At 36.3% G+C, this 26,543-nt stretch overlaps 1 long non-coding RNA gene across 1 annotated transcript; it reads right to left on the minus strand.

The window, feature by feature from the left end:
* Window positions 1–10,352: 10,352 nt before the first annotated feature.
* Window positions 10,353–25,499, minus strand: LOC128314863 (uncharacterized). Its single transcript, XR_008297007.1, has 5 exons — window positions 24,001–25,499; window positions 22,725–22,798; window positions 17,355–17,432; window positions 14,073–14,364; window positions 10,353–11,213 (listed from the first exon to the last, which is right to left on the minus strand). It is a non-coding gene; the product is annotated as an uncharacterized LOC128314863 (long non-coding RNA).
* Window positions 25,500–26,543: the final 1,044 nt, after the last annotated feature.

Genomic DNA, 26,543 nt, shown 5'->3' on the forward strand with positions numbered 1-26,543 from the left:
ACATTCAGTTAATAGGTTGGTTTAATGCAACACAACTTTGCACTAAATGCCAGGGAGGGGATACAAAGTTAAATTAAGACATGGCCTTGTCTCTGTATGCCTTTCTTCAGACAAGTATGTAGATAATTATTATACATAACAAATTATAATCACATCTTTTTACAGTTTCATACTACCATAAAGGGGCAAGGCTTAGTCTAGCCTTCTAACACCTAAGAATAATGTAGATTCAGCAAGAAGGGGGGGATGGGCTTTCACCATAAAACTTACATACAACCAAGTACAACAAAGCATTAAATATGTTCATTCAAACCCTATTAATTGTATATTTGTAACAATATGCGAAGTACATTTAAGAAATTCTTGTGGGGCGCCTTGGGTGGCTCAGTCTGTTAAGTGTCTGACTTTACCTCAGGTCATGATCTCACGGTTCGAGCCCTGCATTGGGCTCTGTGCTGACAGCTCGGAGCCTGGACCCTGCTTCAGATTCTGTGTCTCCTTCTCTCTCTGACCCTCCCCAATTTGCACTCTCTCTCTCTCTCTCTCTCTCTCTCTCTCTCAAAAATAAACATTAATAAAATTAAAAATATTAGAGGTAAGGTATCATTAATAAACAATAAAGAATCAACAAGCATTGCATACGTTTTTCTTTATCACATTCTTTTATGAAAATAAATTGGCATGATGAAATAAGTGTAGGCTTTGGAGAGAAACCTAATAATAATAATAATAATAATAATAATAATAGCTAACATCTATGATGGTTTAGCAGGTGCCTGGCAGTGTGCTAAGTTCTTTGCATGACTTCCCTTACTGAATCTTCCCAGTGAATCAACCTGTGAAGTAGGTATTATTATTATTATTATTATTACCCATTTACTGGGGAATATGAAAACTGAAGCTCAAAATTGGAAAGGTTAAATAACTTTGCTAAAGTGTATACGCTCATAATAGACAAAACTAGGAACTGAGCCCAGTCTACTGATCCTGGAGCTCAACTTCCCAACAATTTTACTGCCTCAAATTCCAATTTGGTACTTAGCTATGTGTCCTTTGGCAGGTAACATAGGTCTTTGATCCTCAATTTTCTTATCTATTGGGCAAGAATGATTTATGAAAGGCTCTTAATTAAATGTGATGATTTAAGTTAAATTACTTAGCACAGTATTTGGAAAGGATACAATTAGTACTAGCTTTTCTTTCCTGCTTACTTTAGACTTAATTTATAACATGTATCATATAGGACTATGTGAGTGTCAAATGAGAGAATTATGTAAAAGTCTTTTGCAAATGGTAAAATACTATATAAATTCTATTATTATATTGTAAAAATTTTTAAACATTTTTATATGTTTTATTTTATTTTAGAGAGAGAGAGAAAGCATGAACTGAGGAGAAGGCCAAAGGGAAAGAGAGAGGATCTTAAGCAGGCTCCACGTTGAGTGTGGAGCCCAATGCAAGGTGCAATCCCATGACCCTGGGCCGAAATCAAGAGTTAGATACTCAACCAACTGAGCTACCAGGCACACCTTAAAAATTTTTTTAAATTTTTATATATTTTATTTTATTCTATTATTGTAAACCTACAGAGACATAAATAGAAACTTGGCTTTTTTTAATTTTATTTATATTTCATTTTTTTTAATGTTTATTTTTTGAGAGAAAGACAGAGTGCAAGCAGGGTAGGAGCAGAGGGAGAGGGAGACACAGAATCTGAAGCAGGCTCCAGGCTCTGAGCTGTCAGCACAGAGCCCAGCGTGGGGCTGGAACTCACAAACTGTGAGATCATGATCTGAGCCAAAGTCAGACGATCAACCTAGTGAGCCACCCAGGCGCTCAGCTTTTTTTTTTTTAATTCAGCATGTAAAATTAAAACTCCTAAAACTGCCCTAAAATAGTTTCCAAACCTGGCTACCTAGCAGAGTCACTGGGGGAATGCTGTAAAAACCATATTCCTTTATCACATTCTATCTACAGAGAGCTACTTAATTTAAGATCTCTATGTCCCTGGAATCCAGATGATTCTAATGCACCTGTTTTGGGGATGGCTGCCTTTATAAAAACTATGCCATGTTTATCGTTCATTCAGTAAATACTTAATGCATTTCAACTATGTCAGAGCACTGTGTGAGCCCTATGACTAATGATTTATAGTTAGTAATTCCAATTATTCATAATTGGATATCTCTGAAGTATATGATAGCATTCTTTTAGTGTCTTAAATGTTCTAAGATCTGCTTTATATCTTTATCCAGAAAAGTATTTCTTGAGAAAATTCATTTTTTATTGAAATACATAAATTGAATTAAGATAGTGAAATAAATGTGAAACAAATCTATACATTCTTCCTATGCATAACTCTATATAATGGCAAAAATATATGTGTGTATAAAGAATAAATAGTAAGAAAGCAAGAAAAAAACTATTGCAGATCAGAACTTTGAGCAATGTGTGAAAAATAGAAGGTTTGACCAAATCTATGGAGAAAAAAATGCAGAGGAAACCATAATCAAAGCATGTATGAGAGACAGTTGCTGAAAAAGCATAAGAAGTTCAGAGTGGTTTCAAGCATTAAATCAGGTTAAATCAGGATTTTCTGTTTTTCTTTTCAAAAGATAAGTTCTTAGTTTCATTGATCTTTTCTATTGCCTTATTGTCTTTTGTCTATTTTATTTATTTCCACTCTGTTCTTTGTTATTACCTTCTTTCTTTTTTAAAAAAATTTTTTAACATTTATTTATTTTTGAGAGACAGAGAGAGGAAGATCGTGAGCAGGGGAGGGGGAGAGAGAGAGATATATAGAATCTGAAGCAGGCTCCAGGCTCTGAGCTGTTTGTTAGCACAGAACCCGACACGGGGCTCAAACTCAGGAACTGGGAGACCATGACCTGAGCTGAAGTCGGACGCTCACCCAACTGAGCCATCTGGGCGCCCCACCTTCTTTCTTTTTTTAAGTTAAAAAAATTTTTTAAGTTTAAATTCCAGTTAATTAACATACAGTGTAATATTAGTTTCAGGTGTGCAATATAATATTCAACACTTCCATACAACACCCCATGCTCATCACAAGTGCCCTCCTTAATACCCATCACCTATTTAACCCATCACTACCCCCATCTTCCTTCTGGTAATCATCAGTTTGTTCTCCATGGTTAAGATTCTTTTTCTTGGTTTGTCTCCCTATTTTTTTCTCCTTTGCCCATTTATTTTGTTTGTTAAATTCCACATATGAATGAAATCATATGGTATTCGTCTTTCTCTAACATATTTTGCTTAGTATAATACTCTCTAGCTCCGTCCATGTCATTGCAGATGGCAAGATTTCGCTCTTTCTATGGCTGAGTAATATTCCATTGTGTGTGTGTGTGTGTGTGTGTGTGTGTGTGTGTATCTTCTTTATCCATTCATCAGTCAGTGGACACTGGGGATGTTTCCATAATTTGGCTATTGTTGATAATGTTGATATAAACATCAGGGTGTTTGTATTCCTTTGGATTAGTATTTTTGTATTCCTTGGGTAAATACCTAGTAGTGCAGTTGCTGGATCATAGAGTAATTCTTTTTTTAACTTTTTGAGGAATATCCATACTATTTTACAGAGTGGCTATACCAGTGTGCATTCCCACCAACAGTGCAAGAGCGTCCCCCTTTCTCCACATCTTCTCCAACACCTGTTCCTTTTTGTGTTGTTGATTTTAGCCATTCTGACAGGTGTGAGGTGATATCTTATTGTAGTTTTGATTTGCATTTCCCTGATGATCAGTGATGTTGAGCATATTTTCATGTGTCTGTTTGCCATCTGCATCTCTTCTTTGAAAAAATGTCTATTCATGTCTTCTGTCCATTTTTTAATTCGATTATTCATTTTTTTGGTGTTGAGTGTTATAAGTTCTATATATATTGTGGATACTAACCCTTTATCAGATATGTCATTTGCAAATATCTTCTCCCATTCTGTAGGTTACCCTTTAGTTTTGTTGATTGTTTCCTTCACTGTACAGAAGCTTTTTATTTTGATGAAGCCCCAATAGTTTATTTTTGCTTTTTTTCCCTTGCCTCAGGAGACATATCTAGTAGGAAGTTGCTATAGCCTATGTCACAGAGGCTACTGCCTGTGTTCTCCTCTAGGATTTTATGGTTTCATGTCTCACATTTAGGCCTTTAATCCTTTGAATGTATTGAATTTGGGCACTAGGATAATAAAAGTAGTCAAGTGTGCCAGTAAAAGTCAACCAGGAGAGACAGGAAATCTCCACAGCCAAACCCAGACCACTATAATATCACATTTGGAAGATGTCTGCCCTCCTTAATTTAGCATCTGATTTAGATAATGGCAAACAGAAAAAGCATTCACAGAAGGATCTCACACACAGTATAAGCATATAAAAAAGAATCACCAAATATTTGAAGGAAATCAATAGCATGATAATAGAAGCATTAAACTCAATAAAGACATTAATTCCTGAGCTAATAGCAGAAGAGTGTGAAATAGCTGGGTGGCATAGTCAGTTGAGCTTCTGACTCTTGATTTCTGCTCAGATCATGATCTCATGGTTTGTGACTTCAAGTCCCACATCAGGCTCTGTGCTGACAGTGTGGAGCCTGCTTGGTATTCTCTCTCTGCCCCTCCCTTGCTCTCTCTCTCAAAATAAACAAATAAACTTAAAAAAAGATGAGTGTGAAATAAATATAGTGACTTTCCATTAATAATGCTGCAGTAAGTTCATACTTCCACATACCTTATCTGCTTCAAATATGCATAAATGACTGCAAAATATAAAAAGCAAAACCTTAAGGGGGCGGTGCCTCAGTCAGTTGAGTGTCTGACTTAGGCTCAGGTCATGATCTCATGGTTTGTGGGTTCAAGCCCTGCGTCCAGCTCTGTGCTGACAGCTCAGAGCCTGAAGCCTGCTTTGGATTCTGTGTCTCCCTCTCTCTCTGTCCCTCCCCTGCTCATGCTCTGTCTCTCTCTCAAAAATAAATAAACATTAAAAAAAAAGCAAAACCTTAAAAAGTTCTTACATTTATGGTCAATTGATTTTAAAAAAAGGTGCCAAAACAATTCAATGGAACAAAGAATAGTTTTTTCAAGAAATGGTGTTGGATCTAATTGGATACACACATGCAAAAGAATAAAGTTGGACCCTTACCTCATACCATACACAAAACTAATTCAAAATGGATCAAATGTCTAATCGTAAGAACTAAAAATATAAAAGACCTAGAAAAAAATAGTGGTATAAACCTACATGACAACTAAAGCACATGCAACCATAGAAAAATAGATTGGAAATCAACAAAATTAAAACTTTTGTGCTTCAAAAGACAATCAACAGAATGGAAGAGAATTTTTCCACATTTTAATGGCCTAGTATCCAGAATATATAAAGAACTCTTATAATTCAACAATAAAAAGTTAAATTGCCCATTTTAAAAATAAATAAAGAATCTGAATAGACATTTATCCAAAAAAGATACATAAATGGCCAAAAAGCACATGAAAAGATGTTGAAGATGACTAGCCATTAGGAAAATGCAAAATATAACCACAGTGAAATACTACTTCTCACTCACGGGATGGCTGTCATAAAAAATACCTATTATTACCAATATTGGCAAAGATGTGAAGAGACTGGAACCCTCATACACTGATGATAGGGATATGAAATTATACAGTTTCTTTGGAAAAAGTCTGGCAGTTTCTCAAAAATACTAAACAGTTACCATAAGAACCAGCAATTCCTCTTTGGGGTATATATCCAAAAGAATTTAAAACACATGTCCATGCAAAAGCTGGTACACAAATATAGGTATTTATAGTAGCCCAAATGTGGAGACAACCCAAATGCCCATCACTAATGAATGGATAAATAAAATGTGATATATTCATACAATGGAATATTACTCATCAATTAAGAAATGAAGCATGGATACATGCTACAAGATGTATGAACATTATGCTTAGAGAAAGAAGTCAGTCACAAAAGACCACATCTTGTATGAATCCATTTATATTGAATGTCCAGGATAGACAAATCTATAAAGACAGAAAATAGATTAGCGGTGGCCTAGGGCTGAAGGAGAGGTAGAGAGTGACAATTAATGGTACCTGGTTTCTTTATGAGGTGGTAAGAATGTTCCAAACAGGTATAGAATGGTTGGACAAACCTGTGAATATACTAAATAACACTGACATGGACCTTTCACATGGATGAATTGCTTGGTGTGTGAATTAAATCTCTTAAAATAAAGCTTTCAGTGAATACACATTGTAATCTCTAGGGGAACAATAAAAGAAAAGACAATAATTGAATAAATTCAAGCTAAGAGAAGAGGTAAAATGAAATAATAAAAGTCTCTTAGTTGATCCAAAATAAAACATAAAATGAGTTTAAAAAGGCAAAGGATATATTGGACAAATTGAAAAAAAAAATTGGATGGTAGATTTGAGCCAAATATCCTACAATTACATTAACTGCAAATAGACTAATAACTCCATTTAAAGGGCAGAGATTGTCTACATAAATTAAAGTAATCCAAATATACGTTGTCTGTCTAAATATATGCATCTGTAGTGAAGATATCCACCTTCATTATAGGACACAGAAAGATTGCAGGTAAGGGAAAAGATAGGCCAGGCTAATGGAACTGTGTCCCCTTGAATTCATGTGGTGAAGTTCTAACCCTACTACCTCAGAACATGGCTGTATTTGAAAATAGAGACTTACAAGAGGTAATTAAGTTAAAAATGAGGGCATTGGTATTGGCCCTAATCCCATCTGACTGGTGTCCTTATAAGAAGAGGATGTTAGGATTACAAGAGACACTAGGGATGTTCATGCACCGAGAAAAGTCCATGCGAGGGTATAGCAAGAAGGCTGGCATTTGCAAGCCAAGGAGAGTGGTCTCAGGAGACACCAAACCTGCTGATACCTTGATCTTGGACTTTTAGCCTCCAGGCTGTGAAAAAATACATTTCTGTTGTTCAAGCCATTCAGTCTGTGGTATTTTGTTGTGGTAGACTTACTAACACACAAACAATGATACAAAAACAGTTGTAGTTGTAATAATTCGAGACAAAGCAGAATTACCAATATTTGTATTAAAAAAACACATAAGTATAAGATACTACAGATATTAAAAAGATGAGATATGTCAATCAGAGAAAAACAAATATCACATGATTTCATTTATATGTGGAATTTAAGAAACAAAACAGATGAACGTATGGGAAGTGGCAGGGGGGAAGAGAAGAGAGGGAAACAAACCACAAGAGACTCTTAACAATAGAGAAAAGACTGAGGGGTGATGGAGGGAGGTGTGTGGGAGATGGGCTAGACGGGTGATGGGTACTAAGGAGGGCACTTGTGACGAGCACTGGGTGTTGTATGTTTAAGTGATGAATCACTCAATTTTACTCTTGAAATCAATATTGCACTTCATGCTAACTAAAATTTAAATTAAAAAAAATTTTAAGAAGATGAGATACCATGGAAAACTTTATGCCAAAGTTAAATTGAAATTTTAAGTCAATGGACAATTCCTGGAAAAACACATCCTACCAATACAGACAAAAAAAGACAGAAAATGTGAATTGTCCTCTATCTACTAAGGAGACTGAATTTTAGTTTAAAACTTTCTCATGAAGAAAATTCCAGGCTCAGATGGCTTCATCAGTGAATTTTCAAATATTTAAGTAAAAAATAATTACATTAGTCTAAAGAAAAACTTCCCAAATAAAAAAAGTGATCATTTTCTTTTTCTTTTTAAAAAAATTTTTTTTAAACGTTTATTCATTTTTGAGACAGAGAGAGACAGAGCATGAATGGGGGAAGGTCAGAGAGAGAGGGAGACACAGAATCTGAAACAGGCTCCAGGCTCTGAGCTGTCAGCACAGAGCCCGACGCGGGGCTCAAACTCACGGACCACGAGATCATGACCTGAGCTGAAGTCAGACGCCCAACCGACTGAGCCACCCAGGTGCCCCTAAACATATATGTTATGCATATATATGTATTTATAATAGAAAAAAATCATTTATCTAGGAAATAAATCTAGCAGAAGATGTGGAAGACTCTACACAGAAAACTACAAAACATTACTTAGAGGAACTGAAGAAGACCTAAATAAATAGAAGGATATATCATATTTATGAGTTGGTAGTCTCAATATTGTAAATGTGTCAAGTCTTCCAGTTGATATTATACTAATAAAAATTTCAGAAGGCTTTTTGTGGAAACTGATAAGCTGAAGAATACTAAGATAATTCTGATGACCATTGATATCGGAGCTACTTGACAACACAATTTGCCATAAAATACAGTAATTCAGACAATATGCTATTTACAAAATGATAGACCATTAAAACATAGTAGGGGGTTCTAAAACAGATCTGCAGAGATTTATGACAAGTTGCCACCATAATTTAGTAGGCTGTCAGTTGTCTTTTCATTTAATGTTACTGAACTGATTTGATATCCATATGGAAAAATAAATAAATCTTGGCTCCTATCTCCTACTACATACACTAATCAATTCCAGATGATTTGTAGATCTAAATATAAAAGGAAAAACAATAAAGATTTCAGAACATAGAAGAATACAGAACAATTTATTAAACAGGAACAGAAAGCAATAACAAGAAGGAAAATCTTGATAACTAGGACTTAATTAAAGTTAAGAACCTCTGTTCATCAAGAGGTAGGGTAAGTAAATTGGAGAGGCTAAAGGATTGTAAAGGAGGATTGAAAATAGTCCTTCTTGGTAGACAATATGGATATCTACGTGGAAAATCCAAAAATTTGCAAACATACAACTAATGAGTGAATGCTGCAAGATTCCTGGAGAAATAAGCATTTAGAAAAGCCGATAGCATTCCTATGCACCAGTAATAAGTCAATTAGAAAATATAACAAAATAAAGGATATTTATCATAATAACAAAAAACTACAGGCTATCCAGGAATAAATTTAAGAAAGATTACGCAAGATAATTATGTAAAGATAATTTAAAACACTATTAAAGAACATAAAAGAAGTCCTAAATAAATGGAGAGATATAGATCCCATTTATGGACTAAGAGACCCAGTTTGTGAAAATGGAACTTCTCCATGAAATTCATCTATACATTTAATATAATTACAATAAAAATTTCAACAGGGTTAATTTGTCAACCTGACAAACTGATCCTAAAATTCTATGGAAGGACAGAGAGCCAAGAATCACAAAGACAATTTCGAGGAGAATGTGATAAGGGACTTTTCCTATCATGTAGTAAGATTTGTTCATTATAGGAAGATAGTGCAGTATTTGTGCAAGGATAGATGAATAAATTAATGGAACACATCTGAGAAGTCACAAATAGACCCAAGCATTGATGTATGATAGAAATATCACTGCAAGTGGATGAGGATTGTTCAAGAAGTGACGCTGGGATCATGGTTGTCCACATAGGAGAGAAATGAAAATATCCCTACATCGCAATACCACAAATATTAATTTCAGGTACACCAAAGGCCCAAATGGTAGTGGCAGATTTATAGAAAGAAATGTAGGAAAGTGTCTGTATGACCTTGAGGTAAAGAAAGTTTTCTCAAATAAGACACAGAAAATACAAACCATAGAGAAAAATATTAATAATTTGAGTACATTAAAATTTAAAACTTTTGTGTTTCCTATTTCCTAGGAACAAAAGGAAACTTCCTTAACCTGATAAAGTCCATTTACATATTTAATCATATGTACTAATTACTATGATGAACATCTCCTAAAAGTTAGAAACAAAACAAGGATGCTCCTTACTCATAATTTTTAACATTTTGTTGGAGGTCCCCACCAATGAAAATATAAAACAGGGGGAGATTTCAGGTATAAATATCAGAAAGGAAGAGACAATATTTGCAAATTATATGATCGTTAATCTAGAAGGTCCAAGAGAATCAAGTAAGAAACTATTAAAATTTTCTAATTTCTAATCAATTAGAAAGTTAAGTGGAATAAAATTCACAATAGCAACAACATAACTGGAACAAATCTTCAAGAAATTAGCAAGTTATATATGAAGAAAACTGTAAAGTGTTATTTAAGGAATAAAAGAAGGCCCAATTGTATTAATTAATTTATCAGCAAATATTTGTTGAGCACTTGTTAAGTGTCAGGTGCCATCTTAGGCATTGGGGCTATTTATAGCCACAGAGAAAACAAAGGTACTTGTCCTCATGAAACTTCTATTCTAGTAAAGGGGAGACAGATGATAAACAAAATAAAAAGTAACATATAAAGTATGTTAGATGGAGACAAGTGCAATGGAGAAAAATAAAGCAGGGGAGGAAGGTAGGGAGTGTTGGGGGGATGCGATTTACAAGAGGGTGGTCAGGGAAGGCCATGCTTAGAAGAATAGCATACACTATGACATGGGAAGTCATATATTTTAGAGATGTCAATTCTCCTGGGAAATAAATATGTAAATGTAGTGCCTTCCCAATCATAATGTCAAAGGCTATTTATTTATTTATTTATTTTTAAAGTTTATTTATTTATCTTGATGGGGGGAGGGGCAGAGAGAGAAAGAGAGAGAATCCCAAGCAGGCTCCCCACTGACAGTGACACGGGTCACTGACAGAGACACTCATGAACCGTGAGATCATGACCTAAGCTGAAATCAAAAGTCGGATGCTTAAGCAACTGAGTCACCCTGAAGCCCCTCAAAAGGCTTTAAAAAAATTCCAGTATAGTTAAAATACAGTGTTACACTAGTTTCAGGTGTACAATATAGTGATTCAACAATTCTATGCATTATTCAGTGCTCATCATGATAAGCGTATGTCTTAATCCCCATTACCTATTTCATCCATCCCCACAATCCCCTCTGGTAACCATCAGTTTGTTCTATATATACTTTAGGTGTCTGTTTCTTGGTTTCTCTCTTTTTTTTTTCTCTTGCTCGTGTGTTTTATTTCTTAAATTCTACATATGAGTGAAATCATATGGTATTTGTCTTTCTCTGACTGATTTCTTTCACTTAGCGTTATACCCTCTAGATTCAACCATGTTGCTGTAAATGGCAAGATTTCATCCTTTTATTTCATCCTTTTATTTCATCCTTTTTATTTCTGGGTAGTATTCCATTGTATATACATACCACATCTCCTTTATCCATTCATCAATCCATGACCACTTGGGCTGCTTCCATAATTTAGCTATCGCAAATAGTACTGCAATAAACAGAGAGGTGTATCAAAAGGCTTTTTAATGGAACTTAACCTAAGTTTCATATAGAATAGAAAAAGTACAAGAGAAAATCATCAAGACAACTCTGAAAAAGGAGAAAAGGCTAGGATTTTCCTAACAATAAAAACATATCATAAAGTTATAGTAATTAAAACTGTGTGATATTGGTCTACAAATAGAAAAAAAAAACAGACTAATGGAACAAAACAGAGAATACACAGGAATATGGCATGTTAAATAAGTGTGTGGGAGGAGACTTAATTTCCTGCTTCTTCTTAACTAAAGTCTCTAATTTGTGGTTTTCCATCAATTCTCTTGGTTTTCCCCCAAAAGATAATTTTATCCCTCTTTTCCAATTCCTATGCCTCTAATTGCTTTCACTTATAAAACAGCATTGACTTGTACCTCCAATATCAGGTTAATAATAATGGTGACTGTGGTCATCCTTGTCTTAAACCTGACTTTAGTGGGAATGCCTTTGGGGTATCCCATTAAATAAGATGCTGGCCTGGGGGGCTAAGATACCTCTTCTCTAACTCTATGTTGTCTCTATCTCTCTCTGTCTCTGTCTCTATCTCCATCTCCATATCTACATCTATATCATATATAAAATTAAAAGCAAAGCATAAAATCAGGGTATACATAAATTCATGCTAATGAAATAACATAATTTTTGTATTTTATGATTTTAAGAAAGTATCCGTTGGTTCCTATTTTATTGAGTACTTCTATCAGGACTAGGTTTTTAATTTTGTCAAATGCTTCCATCTACTAATATGATGACTTATTTGTTTGACTTATGATGACTAATGATTTCCTAATATTGAAGCATTCTTGCATTCTGGAATGAGTAAATTATATACATTTATTTTTTCTAAAGTATATTTTCCTAGAACATCAAGTGTCCAAGTCTTTCCCTCTCATTCTCTCACTAATACATAGTAGAGGTATCCAGAAGCTACAGCATGTGACAATAAACTCAGTACAGAAACAGGTGAGAATCCAGTTGTCTTTTTTTTTTTTTTTAATTTTAGACTGTGTGTGAGCAGGGCAGAGGGGCAGAGGGAGACACAGAGAATTTTAAGCAGGCTCCACACGGAGTTGGAGTTTAAGCAAGCTCCAACGTGGGGCTTGGTCCCATGACACTGAGATCATGAGCTGAACTGAAATCAAGAGTCAGACACTAAACCACCTGAGTCACCCAGGAACCCCCAGCTGTCTTTTATTAAGCCAGATATTAAAGAGATCTGCAAAAATGTAAAGAAGCCACTCTTCTCAGTAAGTTTTCAGATTAGAAAGGAGAACAGAATTTTTATTTTTCCTAAAATTGTTATTTATGTTAACATGCAATGGGTTTATAATTATTTAAAATTTTAATTACTACACAAATACTGTTTAAGTTGTCAAATTTAATATCAAACATGGTAAACAGTAATAGATACAACCCACATAAATGAAAGTTCTTCTGTATTTTCAGTAATTTTCAGGAGCCCCCCAAATTTGAGAATTGCTATCCTAGCAAGTTATCTATTTAGTATACAATTTCTAATGTACTTGCTTAGAACTGTAGTTTTTAAAATTGCTTCTCTTTTGATGGTTACTCTCCTCTTGCCATTTCTTATGCTGTGTCTTTAGGCTTCCTCTCCTTTTTCAAAATCAGGTTGGTTTTGGATCATTTATATTTGTTAATTTTTTCAGTGAACCAGCTTTAAAAAATTTTTTTAAATGTTTATTTTTGAGAGCAAGAAAGAGAGCTTGTGTGTGCACAAGTGGGGGAGGGGCAGAGATAGATGGGAGACACAGAATCCGAAGCAGGCTCCAGGCTCTGAGCTGTCAGCACAGAGACAGAAGCGGGGCTCGAACTTGTGAACTGCAAGATCATGACCTAAGCCGAAATCAGACTTACCCAACTGAGCCACCCAAGTGCCCCACAGGATTCAATTATTTTAAATGTACATTTACAAATTGGATTTTAAATTTCTGTTTTTAAAAAAGCAATTGTTCCTCCCCTCAGAAAGATTTTATGGCTCTCAAAGAAAAAGCAAATGCCTTCATTATGTGCCTCACATCTAGACTGACTGCAGCTAAGTAGAAAACTTACAGGAGGTGAGTTTAGAATAAAGCAAAGGTGGTAAAAGTTCAGGAGACTAAATATAATTCTGGCTATTACCAACCAGAGCCCCTTGCTCTCAGGGCCACTGCTCAGTGTCATTTCATCCCACTAAAGACATATCACACTGGGTTCTGTTGACAGCAGAAATTGCACATACTATTTATCTCCAGCAAGGGCTCCTCCAGCAAGAAGCCTAAATGATTCCTATTCATATATTAACAACATGAAACCCCTATGCCAGCACCTTGTTACTACCCTTTAAATAACACACCATCTATATTTGGAAGAATGCTATCACTCACAGCATAATTCAGAAGAAGCAAAGTGGTTAATTGGTAGGTTTATGTTGTATTTGTTTCATGGCTCTGCTTGCCTGAGTTCTATGTTCTGAGGGTTTGCCAGGTATTTTCTCAGAAACACCCTTCTCTTTTGTGCTCCCTGATATACATGCTTCCAGTAGGCACCTGGCTAGCATTTTACCCATGAGCTGGTGCACATCTACCAAAATCCAACTATGGTTGTTTTGGGTTTTTTCCCATTTCGGCTTCTAGCAGCCATACCCTTACTCACAGTAGAGTGTGGAATCTAATACTCACTTTAATATTATATTTAAATGCAGTATATTTTAAAATGAATCACTTCCTTTCATACAGAGTTGTGCCTTCCTCTCTACCTTCTATCTTATAACCCTGGCGCCTGTGAGGGTTTGTTGGAAAGCAAGAACACCTACCTCAGGAGCAGGAGTGGGAACACTGGCTTAGTGCCAAGAGGCTCTGGACAATCTCCAGGAGGAAGTTAAGCTTCCTATTGTATTTATCCATGATTATCTGTCACATGGTACCTTTCCTCAGTTCATTTGGATGTAGAACCTGGCATGAAGAATCCTTCTTCCCACAATGCCATTTAAAAGATTATTGGTTTTTAAGAAGTTCCTTTTTCCATGAAAGGAAATATACATGTATTTTGTGATCCTGAAAGATCCCATCCATGGTCTTGGACTTCATCATGAAAGAGAGAGAGACCTGGGAGGAGTGTGAGTGAAAACATGGCAATGTGATACACATTTTTAACGTTCTCTACCCTTCGTCTTTGTAACTTTTCATCAGATTGATCCTGTCACTTAGGGTAAATGTTTTTAATAGCAATGACATTTCAAACAGCCAGCACCCCTGAGGCTTGAAGTAATTGTGAGGAATAGAGACAGTGCCGAAGAGCCTTGTCCCACTTTCCAAGGCACACTCCATAGAACTCCTCCTGCCTGTCTTCACTGGGCTGGAGGCAGTCGGCTCTTACCCAGAGGTTGACATGAAGTCCCTTTCCTCATTGCTGTCTGAGTACTTTGGCACGAATGGCACATATTCCTATCTGTTGAAGGTTCCTGATATGTTCATTCCAAGTGGATTTTGATTTGAGCAGCTGCTACTTCTCCTTTTTGAGAATAGTTATAATATTAGCTTATAGCTCAGATTCAGCCAAACAGGAAGTCTAAAATCTTAGATTTGAAGACAGGCTGGATGACAAATCATCAGAGATGCTTTAGACTGGATAGCAGAGTTGGACTAGACAAGTGATAAACTGTTTTTTAGACACTTGGCACTTGTGGAAGGGAAGCAGAGATCACCTTTAGATAAAGGTACAATAGGTCAACTTAGTGGTGTGCCTGACCTACTTGTCCTGATTTAATCAAAATAAGTTTGATCTGTTTTATACATTAAGATTTAATGTAAAAAACCTTTTTAAAAAAAGTTTTAATGTTTATTTACTGTTGAGAGAGAGACAGACAGAGCATGAGCAGGTGAGGGGCAGAGCTAGAGAGAGAGAGACAGAATCGGAAGCAGTCTCCAGACTCTGAGCTGTCAGTACAGAGCCTGACGCAGGGAGTGAAACTCACAGACTGTGAGATTATGACCTGAGCTAAAGTCAGATGCTTAACCAACTAAGCCACCCAGGTGCCCCAACGTAAAACCTTTTGAAAATAATAATTATTACAAAAAAATTAAGCACGAAAACTAACAGACTACAAATAATATTTATAGTGTATAAGTTTTCTAAAGAATGCACAGATCCCCCCACCTTCAAGACTTACTCTTCTTGTACCCTAAGAACCCACAATCTTTAAGGGGTCTTCAGGTTATTAAAAGATTGCTTCAGCAGTAACCATTACTTTAAAAAGGTGATTTTGGTGTATGCATTTGTCCTAAATTCCAACTAAATTGCTCACAGCAGAATCTGGCCTTATACAATAGGCTTCTATGTGATGTTTACCTTTTTGCCTTATGGGCATGCTATTTAGCCCGTAAGAAATTATGGTAATAAATTATTGTCCTTTGACTTCACTAGGTCAGGCAATATTGGGTTCCCAAAAGCCTGTATCATCCCATGTTCCTTGTGATAGTAATAAGACCCAAGTCCCTTGTAATTATGTTGTTATGGATGGCTTCATTAGTGAAATGTGAGTGGGGGCTTGATGGGTAAGGAGTATTTGGACATGCAGAAGAGAGAGAGAGAGAGAGAGAACATATCTCTAACCTCATGAGCAGAGGTGAATAGGCAGAAAAGTACAAATTATATTTGAGGAATAGCGAGTAGATCATTAGTCTTGAGTAGAGGATTTGTGTTGTAGGAAGCTAACACCTAATAGTGAGTTTATTTGCAGAGGGCTTTGATGGCAAGTTGTAGTTTGGCCTTCATGCTCTAGGTAGTGGAGTATGAGTCAGGTATGTGCTTTGATGAAAGTGACTTTGGGCTTTATCTGTCTTCCTTTTTCAGAATGGATGGGGAAGGGGATCTGAGAGCAGCCAGAACAGTACAAGGATACAAAGTTAGAGGACTTAAATAAGAGTAATGTTTGCTTTTGAAAACAGCATCAAAGATTCCAAAATCGTGGCCCAGTTAATAAGTTAGAAATTCAGGACTTTTTAGAATGCTCTGATTTTTCATTCCTATATTAGATTTTTTTAATGTTTATTTATTTTGAGAGAGAGAAAGCATGAGCAGGGTAGGGACAGAGAACAAGAAGAGAGAAAAATCCCAAACTGGCTCCACACTGTCAGTGCAGCACCCGACGTGGGGCTCAATCTCACCAACCATGAGATCATGACCTGAGCTGAAATCAAGAGTTGGATGCTTAACCGACTGAGCCATCCAGGCACCCCTCCTATTAGATTTCATTTATTTATTTTTTAACGTTTATTTATTTTTGAGAGAGAATGTGCATGTGCATGAGCAGGGGAGGTGCAGACAGAGGGAGACAGAGGATCCGAAGCAGGCTTCATGCTGACAGCAGAGAGTATGGGGCTAGAACTCATGAACTGCAAGATCCTGATCTAAGCCGGTCAGATGTTTAACCAACTGAGCCACCCAGGCACCCCTACTCCTATTAGATTTTAGATGGTCCTCACAAAGTTTAGTAGATCTTGTAAAAGGCATTGCTGGGCTGTACTTCTATCCATAAGAAGAGAATCTAACCATACTTTCAGATAAAAATCTACAGAGCCTGCTGATTTCTATGTCATAGATAGTTGCTTGAAAAAAAAAGATTTATTTTCAAGTAGAGTGCTTGAAAGTATTTTATTAAATATTCAAATCAACCTCATTTTTCAATAATACTATTAGTCATTTTATAGGCCATGACTTTTCTGAGAGAAATCAAACTTGAAAGTTTAAGAAGGATTGTCTAGGGAGCCTACAGAGAATATAACAAACTAATGTACAGATTTTTAAATCAAGGAAATACCATTTCCTCTTCCCAATACAGGTTTGATATATCTTTCTATACTATACTTATTTACTTGAATTAGTCTCCTTTAATTTCCAAACCACCTTCCTTCAATATTGCAATAGATAGCTTAAAAAAATAACTTTTTTAAGTATCTCACCTACTCTAGGCAAACTTTGGGGAAGGGTTAGTCTAAATACACTTTTGCTGATATATATCAGTCAGCTTCGCTGTAGAAACAAACAACTCTATAACACCAATTGCTTATAACATAAACATGCTTTTATCACTTACATTATGTGTTGGCAGTCTCAAACTGGTGGTAGTTCTGTTCCACTTTTCTTTCCATTCTAGGACTCAATCTGACCATTTCTGTGGAAGTGGGAGAACCAAATGAATTGGCATTCATGGAGTAAATTCTGTTGGTTTCCATACCATTGGCCAAAATAAATCCCATAACCAAGCCCCATGTCAGTGGGACAAGGGAGATAAATCACTTGGCAATGGATGGAGACATGTCCTCAGTTAAAGAAAGGAGGAGAGTGAATAATTGGGAACAATAATCCAAAATACTCAGAGTCCTCCATGTTGATGACATGCATTCATTCCATAAGTTTTTAGGGTTATCTACAAATGGTCTACTTACCAAATGTAAATAAATAAAAAAGAAAAATTCTAAAATTTGTATGGAACCACAAAAGACCCCGAATAGCCAAGGCAATCTTGAGAAAGAAGAACACTGGAGGCATCACACTCTCTGATTTCAAACTATATTCCAAAGCTATAGCAAGCAAAAGAATATGGTTATTGGGATAAAAACACATAGACAAATGGAACAGAATGGAGAGTCCAGAAATAAACTGACATATATATGTTCAATTACTTTACAACAAAGGAGCCAAGAATATACAATGAGGAAAGGACAGTCTCTTCAATAAATAGTGTTAAAAAAAAAACTGGATAGCCACATGCAAAAAAAAAAAAAACAGAAATAAAAAAGAAAAGAAAAGAAAGAAGAAAGAGAGAGAGAGAGACAGAGAGATTGGACTACTTTCTTACACCATACACAAAACCTAACTCAAAATGGATTAAAGACTTGAATATAAGACCTGAAACCATAAAACTCCTAGAAGACAGTCAGTAAACTCCTTAACATTGATCTTGGTGATATTTTTTTGGATTTGACACCAAAAGCAAAAGCAACAAAAGCAAAAATAAGCAATTGGGATCACATCAAACTAAAAAGCTTCTGCACAGCAAAGGAAACCATCAACAAAATGAGAGGCAACCTACTGAATGGGAGAAAATATTTGTATATCTTATATCTGATAAGGGCTTAAAAGCCAAAATATATAAAGAATGCATACAACTCAATAGGAAAAACAGTCTGATTTAAAAATGGGCAGAAGATCTGAATAGACATTTTTTTTTCAAAACAGGCATACAGATAGTCAACAGATACATGAAAATGTACCCAACATCACTTTTGCATCAGGGAAATGCAAATCAAAACCACAAGGAGATATCAGCTCATACCTGTTAGGATGACTATTATCAGAAGGACAACAGATAGTTACATGTTGATGAGGATGTGGAGAAAAGGAAACCCTCATGTACTGTTGGTGGGAATGCAAATTGGCTCAGCCACTGTGGCAAATAGTATGGAGGTACTTTGAAAAACTAAAAATAGAACTACCATATGATCTAGCAATTGCACTTCTGGGTATTTATCTGAAGAAAATGAAAACACTAACTTGACAGGTATACGCACCCCTATGTTCATTGCAGCATTATTTCTAGTAGACAAGATATAGAAGCAACATAAGTATCCACTGATGGATGAATGGATTAAAAAATGTCATATATATACATGACAGAATATTATTCAGCCATAAAAATAACAAAATCTTGCCATTTGTGACAACACAGAGGGACCATGAGGGCATTATGCTGAGTGAAATAAGACGGAGGAAAAAAAAAACCTTATGATCTTACTTATATGTGGAATCTAAAAAAAAAAAACAAAAAACTGAGCTCATAGATACAGAGAACAGACTGGTGGTTGCCAGAGGTGGGGTGGTGGGGGTTGGGCAAAATAGTTGATAGTGTAAAAAGGTACAAACCTCCAGTTATAAAATAAGTTAAGTCATGAGAATGTAATGAACAGCTTGCTGACTGTAGTAAATAATACCATATTGCATATTTGAAAGTTGCTGAGAAAGTAGATCCTAAAAGTTCTCATCACAAGAAAAGAATTTTGTAATTGTGTGGTGATGGATGTTAACTAGACTTCAGGTGGTGATAATTTTGCAATATATATAAATATCAAATCATTATGTTGTCCACCTGAAACTAATATAATGTTATATGTCAATTATACCTCAGCAAAAAAGTATTAAAAAGATTGTGAAAGAAAGAAAGAAAGAAAGAAAGAAAGAAAGAAAGAAAGAAAAAGAGAGAAAGAAGAAAGCTACTCTCTCCAGTTGTAACAATGTTCTTTGAAAGGGCAGTCTTAGGGAAATATGCTCAATCCATGAACTTAACTTAGTGGCAAAATTCTGGCTTCAGAATTCCAAAGATCAGATCTAAAGCCTTGATAAATCTTTTACCTAGTCTTGTGTCTTGAGACTAGTGATGGACCCATTTCTTTACCTTAGAAGATAAAAATAGATCCAAACTGTACAAACTTGGAAGAGATACTGTAGAATCCTTAAATCACTTAATAGGAGAGAAACTATAGAAATTTCCTAACATAAAGTTATATTTCACTCACACATACTCAGTCTACTAGGAAATTACAAGTCTAAAAATAGGTACAAAGTCCACCTGAGGAGGCCACTCTTAATGAAATCCTTGTATTTGTAATTCTTTGGTCCCACCCTAAATTGAGCTTCCTGCAAGTCTAGGGTTCCTTTTGCCTGAATTCATATGCTTCCTATAGTCTGACCTGAACATCTTTGCCCTAGCTCCTGAGAGACTGCTATTTATAAAAAGTTCACAGCTTTAACTCCTGGGCTCAGGCTAACTTCTCCATGTTCCTGAGAATCTTTTCTTCCATAGAAACTACACCTTCAACTCTGTCCTGCAGTATTTGGTCTCCTCTGGAAGAATTTGTGAAGTTTCTCTTATATTTACAACAAGAATAATTCTATACTACAGTCATTTATTCATACAGAAAAAAATAGATCATCATTATACATGAAAGTCTTTGGATATCACCAGGAGTAAGGGTCTGGAGATCTGAGCAGTAAATAGTGACTCCTTTTAGGATCCTTTTTCTAAACCACCAGATTTGTTTGGATCTCCAAGTACTTTATTATTTAACTATTTGTAATGATCTGTTCAATTACCCATCTTCTCCGCTAGGTTGTAAGCTTCATGATGGCAGAACTGTTTTGTTCATTACTATATTTGTAGGACCTGGCAGAATACCAGGGACATAGCAGGTGATCAGTATATACTTGATGATTAACCAACCAATGTTGAATTAATTGCTTAATATCTTAGGTCTTTAGTTTTTTCATCTACAAAACCAGGAGATAAAGTAGATCATCCTCAAAATCTTCACCAGATGGAGCTAATTTGCGTCATGATTTGTGAGTGTTCTGATGTTTGCAACTTACTATGAAATGCATTAAAAATGTAAGATTGATTGTTGGATGCATAAGGGGTGGATAGATATGGGATAAAGCAAGCATAATACAATGTGAATTGTGGAATATAGGTAGTGAGTATAAGGGTATTTCCTGCATAATTACTTCAACTATCTATGTATCTTAAAATTTTCAAAATACAATGTTGGGAAAAATATATGGTTCAGAATAGCCTAAAACATAGACTTTGATAGATGAAAAGTGGAAGAAAATAATTCAACATAAAAAAAATCAACAAGAGTTCAAGATATGAATAGAACAAAGAGATGAAATAAATATACACATTTTAATAAAATTGTGTGAACTTGCAAAACATCTATGTAAGTAGTAGAAACAATAAGTGTATTCTAAGAGGAGTGTATCTCTCTAGAGGAGAGACAACAACCACAGACTACTCAGGTGGAAAAAAATGCTTCATGGAGTAGGTGATATTTCAGATGGGTATTGAAGGATATGCATGATTTGGACAAGTAATGAAGAGAAAAAAAGTAATTTTTAAGGAGCTGAAGATCGCCAAAAAACAATAAAGTGAGCATATAGTGGAAGAATGCAAAAACAAGGACAGCTACATCAGCTTAGCTACAACTAAATATGGGGAAGATATGGTGGAAAAACAATAATAATGATAAATAAAATGTGTTAGAATTTTCTTTATATGTGTGCAATACCTGCACATAGCACTTTACATGCATTATCTCATACATATGTACTATTACAACTACAATCATTTCAAGTAATGAAACTAGGATTTAGAGAGGTTTAGTCATTTTGCCCAAGGTCACACAGTTAACAAGTGGTAGAACCCCCACTGAAACCAGGTTTGTCTAACCCCAAAGCCCAAATACTTAACCATAGATGTAATGTCTCCCTGCTAAATTGAGGCCAGACTCTAGGTGGGCTTAACTACCAAGATAAAGAATTAGGGTTCCACTCTCTAACTGGAAATCCACTGAAAGATTTTGATAATCACAGATCTTAAAAGAAGTGTACCTTGCAGAAATAGGCAACAGGTTGAAACCAGGAAGACCAATTAGGAGACTGAAACAATAAGAAGTATGAATAAAGGTCTTACCCCAGAATAATAGCTATGGAGACAGAATAGAGGAAAAGTCTTTAAGAAGAAATAATCTATTGACCGCTCACTGCTTTAGTGTTAAATATTCAAACCCAAAGTGTCTTTAGATCCCAGGAGTTATAGCATGTTAGCTCAGTGAAACTCCAAAGGCAAATGAGCAGCCCAAATGTCATTCCAGTCTACTCATCAAGCCACTCAGATCTCAGGGTTGGTTTGAAGGTCTTCAGAGTATGGATAAGTAAGGTTTGGTTGAGCCATCTATAGGGCTCCTTTGGACACAGTCTTTCAACTCTCTATCATTACCATTACCATTAGCTCTAGAGTGGATCCAAGAATCCAAACCTGTTACATCTCATCAGTAATCCAACAGAGCTAATAATGCCCCTTACTCAAGAATAGGATCTAGAACAACCAGGGTTTGTTAGGTGGTCACTGAACTTAACCTGATCCACTGGGATGGCTGTGGCTTTCTGTTGTGAAGGACTTAACTGAAGGGTGGATACTCTTATCAAAAGAGATCTATATGGATATGGAAGTGGATGAAAATGAGAAGGGTGGCATTCCCTGGGGAACATTTATTTACACATGGCATGGGTTCCCTGGAACAGCTCTTTGGTGTTCCCTCCTCCCCTTTCTCTCTCAGGTTATTTGCTTGATAAAGGTGCCAGGCTGGGGAGTATGGACCGTGAAACAAGAGAAAAAAAGATACCTGAAAATATGACCAATGGACGAGCACAAGTGTGTGTGTGTGTGTGTGTGTGTGTGTGTGTGTGTGTGACTACATCAGTATCCAAGAAAGAAAGCAAGTTCTCAAAAAGTGATAGGGTGTTGAATAGGGAAGTAACATCAGACAGAATCAATAATTGCATTATTTTCCCTACATGTTTACGATCAACAGGCTTTGAAGTCCAAGGAGATTTGTAGAAGGAAGAGTACCTTTCAAGTGGGAGTCCAAAGCTCACTCAGAAATCACATGTAATGAGATAGCTTCATGGGGCTGTTGTGAGAATCTAACAAAAAGATAGAAGACTCAGTGCTTTATAAACTGTAAAGTGCTTTTAAATTGCAAGGTGCTATATAAATTGTAAAATACTATACAAATGTAAGGGATGGTGATTATGAGCATTTGAGGAGAAAAACATTATTCTGAATGTAGTCTGTGCTTGGCTTGAGAATTAGATAGTAATAAGGTTATTTTTAACAAACAATAGAATTTGCCTGTTGAAATGCATCGTCTCTCTGACAAAATCAGGAATCTTGATGAGGCTTGACATTTATTTCAAAGAGAAATAATTCCAAACATATGAGACTCCTTTAATGGGATTAGTTTCCTTCAGAACCAGTTTATAAACTACACAAATTTATCTCATTAATTTATAGTTACATTTCATTTTGAACCTTATATGTGATCTACCTTAATCATGAGAGTTGACCCCAAAAGAATTTTAAATGTTTAAAAAAATTTTAACGTTTTATTTCATTGTTTTGAGAGACAGAGCACATGCAGGGAAGGGGCAGAGGGAGAGAATTCAAAGGAGGCTCCAGGCTCTGAGCTGTCAGCAGAGAGCCCAACATGGGGCTCATACTCATGAATCTCGAGATCATGACCTGAGCCAAAGTCAGGAGCTCAACTGACTGAGTCACCCAGGTACCCCTTAAGTGTTTTATTTAAATCAAAATTCACTCCCTAAAACAATGATTCTTAACTATTTTTTTGTGTGTGTTGAGGACCTGCCAAAATGTACAATATGCAGGACAGTTTGCATGGGAATCTGTATTTTCCCAGGTAATGAACTCCTGATCTTCCAATAATCACAGAAATTCAAATTTGAGGGTTACAGATCTGAGGGGAACCATTTTCTGAGCATAAGCAACAGGCTTGTTGGAATAAATGTTTAGTCTCCCAAAGGAATTGTTTGAAGGAAACCACACCACTATAGGAATGATCACATAGTATGAGTGTCTAAAATTTAGCCCATTAGAAGTCATCTGGGGTTTGTGTGGTCATTTCCATAGCTGCAGTGGTTTTGGCTGTGTGTGTGCATGTGCGTGTGTGCGAGTGCACGCTCATTGCTAGTGGGATGGATGCCTAGGGCAGCAGTATTTGCCTCCTCAGGTGTCTTCCCTCAACTCAATATAACCAACTTAATCTTAAAAAGACATAGCCCTAGGAAAAGGCATCTAATGGGCTGAAATTGCCCTAGAGGCCCACCTGGTTACAGGAGATGAAGAAAAGCACGACTGACATTTTTTTAGCTGCTTCTGGAGGAGTCCTGGCCAAGGGGGGATTCCACTGGTGTTCTCTTCATGAGGCAGAGGATTTCTTGTGATCCTCTCATACGCCAACCACTGTTAGAACAGACTTTAGATTAATTAATTCATTTAATTATTTTTTTATTCAAGTATAACTAACATACAGTGTATATTAGTTTCAGATATGCAATATAATAATCCAACAATTGTATATATTTTTCAGTGCTCATCAAGATTAGTGTACTCTTAATTTCCTTTATCTATTTCACCCATCCTCTCAGCCACATCCCCTCTGGCAACCACCAGTTTGTTCTCTGTACTTAAGAGTCTGTTTTGAGGCACCTGGGTGGCTCACTAGTTTGATCATCTGACTTTGGCTCAGATCATGATCTCACAGTTTGTGAGTTCCAGCCCCACGCTGGGCTCTGTGCTGACAGCTCAGAGCCTGGAGTCTGCTTCAGATTCTGGGTCTCCCTCTCTCTCTGCTCCTCCCTCCACTTGTGCTTTGTCTCTCTCTTAAAAATAAATAAACATTAAAAAAATTTTTTTAAAGAGCCTGGTTTTTGTTTGTTCCTTTTTTCCCTTCATTTGTTCATTTGTCCTATTTCTTAAATTCCACATATGAGTGAAATCATATGGTATTTGTCTTTCTCTGACTTTTTTTTAAAGTTTTCTTTTGAGAGAGAGAGAGAGAGAGAGAGAGAATGAATGAGTGGGGGAAGGGCAGAGAGAGAGGAGAGAATCCTGAGCAGGGTCCACACTATCAGCACAGAGTCTCATGCGCAGCTTGAACCCACAAATTGTGAGATCATGACCTGAGCCAATATCAAGAGTTGGATGCTTAACTGACTGAAACACCCAGGCACCCCTTTATGACTCTTATTTCACTTAGCATTATACCCTCTAGGTCCATTCATGTTGTTGCAAATGGCAAGATTTCAATCTTTTTTATGGCTGAGTGATATTCCATAGTATATATAGACCACATCTTCTTTATCCATTCATCTACTGATGGATGCTTGGGTTGCTTCCCTATCTTGGCTATTGTAAATAATGCTGTAATAAACATAGGGGTGCATATATCTTTTTGAATTAGTGCTTTCATTTTATTTGGGTAAATACCCAGTAGTGGAATTGCTGGATCATATGGTAATTCTATTTTTAATTTTTTGAGGAAACTCTATACTGTTTTCCACCGTGGCTATACCAGTTTGCATTCCCATCAACAGTGCACGAGGTTTCCCTTTTCTCCTCATCCTTGCCGACATTTATCTCTTGTTTTTGATTTTAGCCATTGTAACAGGTGTGAAGTGGTATTTCACTGTGGTTTTAATTTGCAATCCCCTAATGATTAGCAGTGTTGAGCATCTTTTCATGAGTTTTGGCCATTTGTATATGAAAAATGTCTATTCAGATCCTCTGCCCATTTTTTAAAAATTGGATTCTTTGTGTGTGTGTGTGTGTGTGTGTGTGTGTGTGTGTTGAGTTGTGTAAGTTCTTTATGTACTTTGAATATTAACCCTTTATAGGACATATCACTTGCAAGTATCTTCTCCCATTCAATAGATTACCTTTCTGTTTTGTTGATGGTTCCCTTTGCTGTGCAGCTTTTTATTTTGGTGGGTCTCACTTGTTTAATTTTGCTTTTGTCTCATTTCCTTTGCCAGAGGAGGCATATCTAGAAAAATGTTTCAGTAGCCAATGTTAGAGAAATTACTGCCTGCTTTCTTCTAGGAATTTTATGGTATCAGCTCTCACATTTAGGCCTTTAATCCATTTTGAGTTTATTTTGTGTACAGTGTAAGAAAGTGGTGCAGGCTCATTCTTTTGCAGGCAGCTGTCCAGTTTTCTCAGCACCATTTCCTGAAGAGACTTAGCTTATTGAATTATTAAAATAATCTCCTCAGATTATAGAAAAGCTATAATCAAAGTCAATTAGCTAACAATTAGCAAAGACACGATTTAAACCCATATTTGATTCCAGGCTCTTCCTGTGGCCCAGCATTGTCTCATCCCATTTCTTTCCTGGCCTCTGAAATGCTTTGCAAGCCTCTTCCTCCCAGGAGGGCTCCTGGAAATGAAACCCATTCATTTATCTCATGATGGACAGTGTCTCTAATGGCCCATCAGGCACCTAGGACTGAGAGTCATTATTGCTATTACTAACTTTCTTCATGACCTTGGCCAGTTCCTTAAGTTGCCTGGGCTTCAGTTTTCTCATCTGTAAAATGAGAGGACAGAACTAGATGAAATTTCCAGTTGTACAATTCAGTGACTGCATTCTGTGTGCTCACCCCATTTTCCCAGTGGCCATGTCTCCTCATCCTGTGGGCTGCTCACAGCTCACTAGTAAGGTGCCCCGTTCTCTGAACACCCAAGCTACAGGTATGCTCCACTCCCATAACACCTACTACTTGTCCATTTTACTGTTATTTCACTCATATTTTTCATACTCCTTCCGTATCTTATCTGAACTTAACTGAATTCCTCAAATATTTTTAT

Source organism: Acinonyx jubatus, chromosome A2, assembly GCF_027475565.1.
Source record: "Acinonyx jubatus isolate Ajub_Pintada_27869175 chromosome A2, VMU_Ajub_asm_v1.0, whole genome shotgun sequence".
Lineage (NCBI taxonomy): Eukaryota > Metazoa > Chordata > Mammalia > Carnivora > Felidae > Acinonyx > Acinonyx jubatus.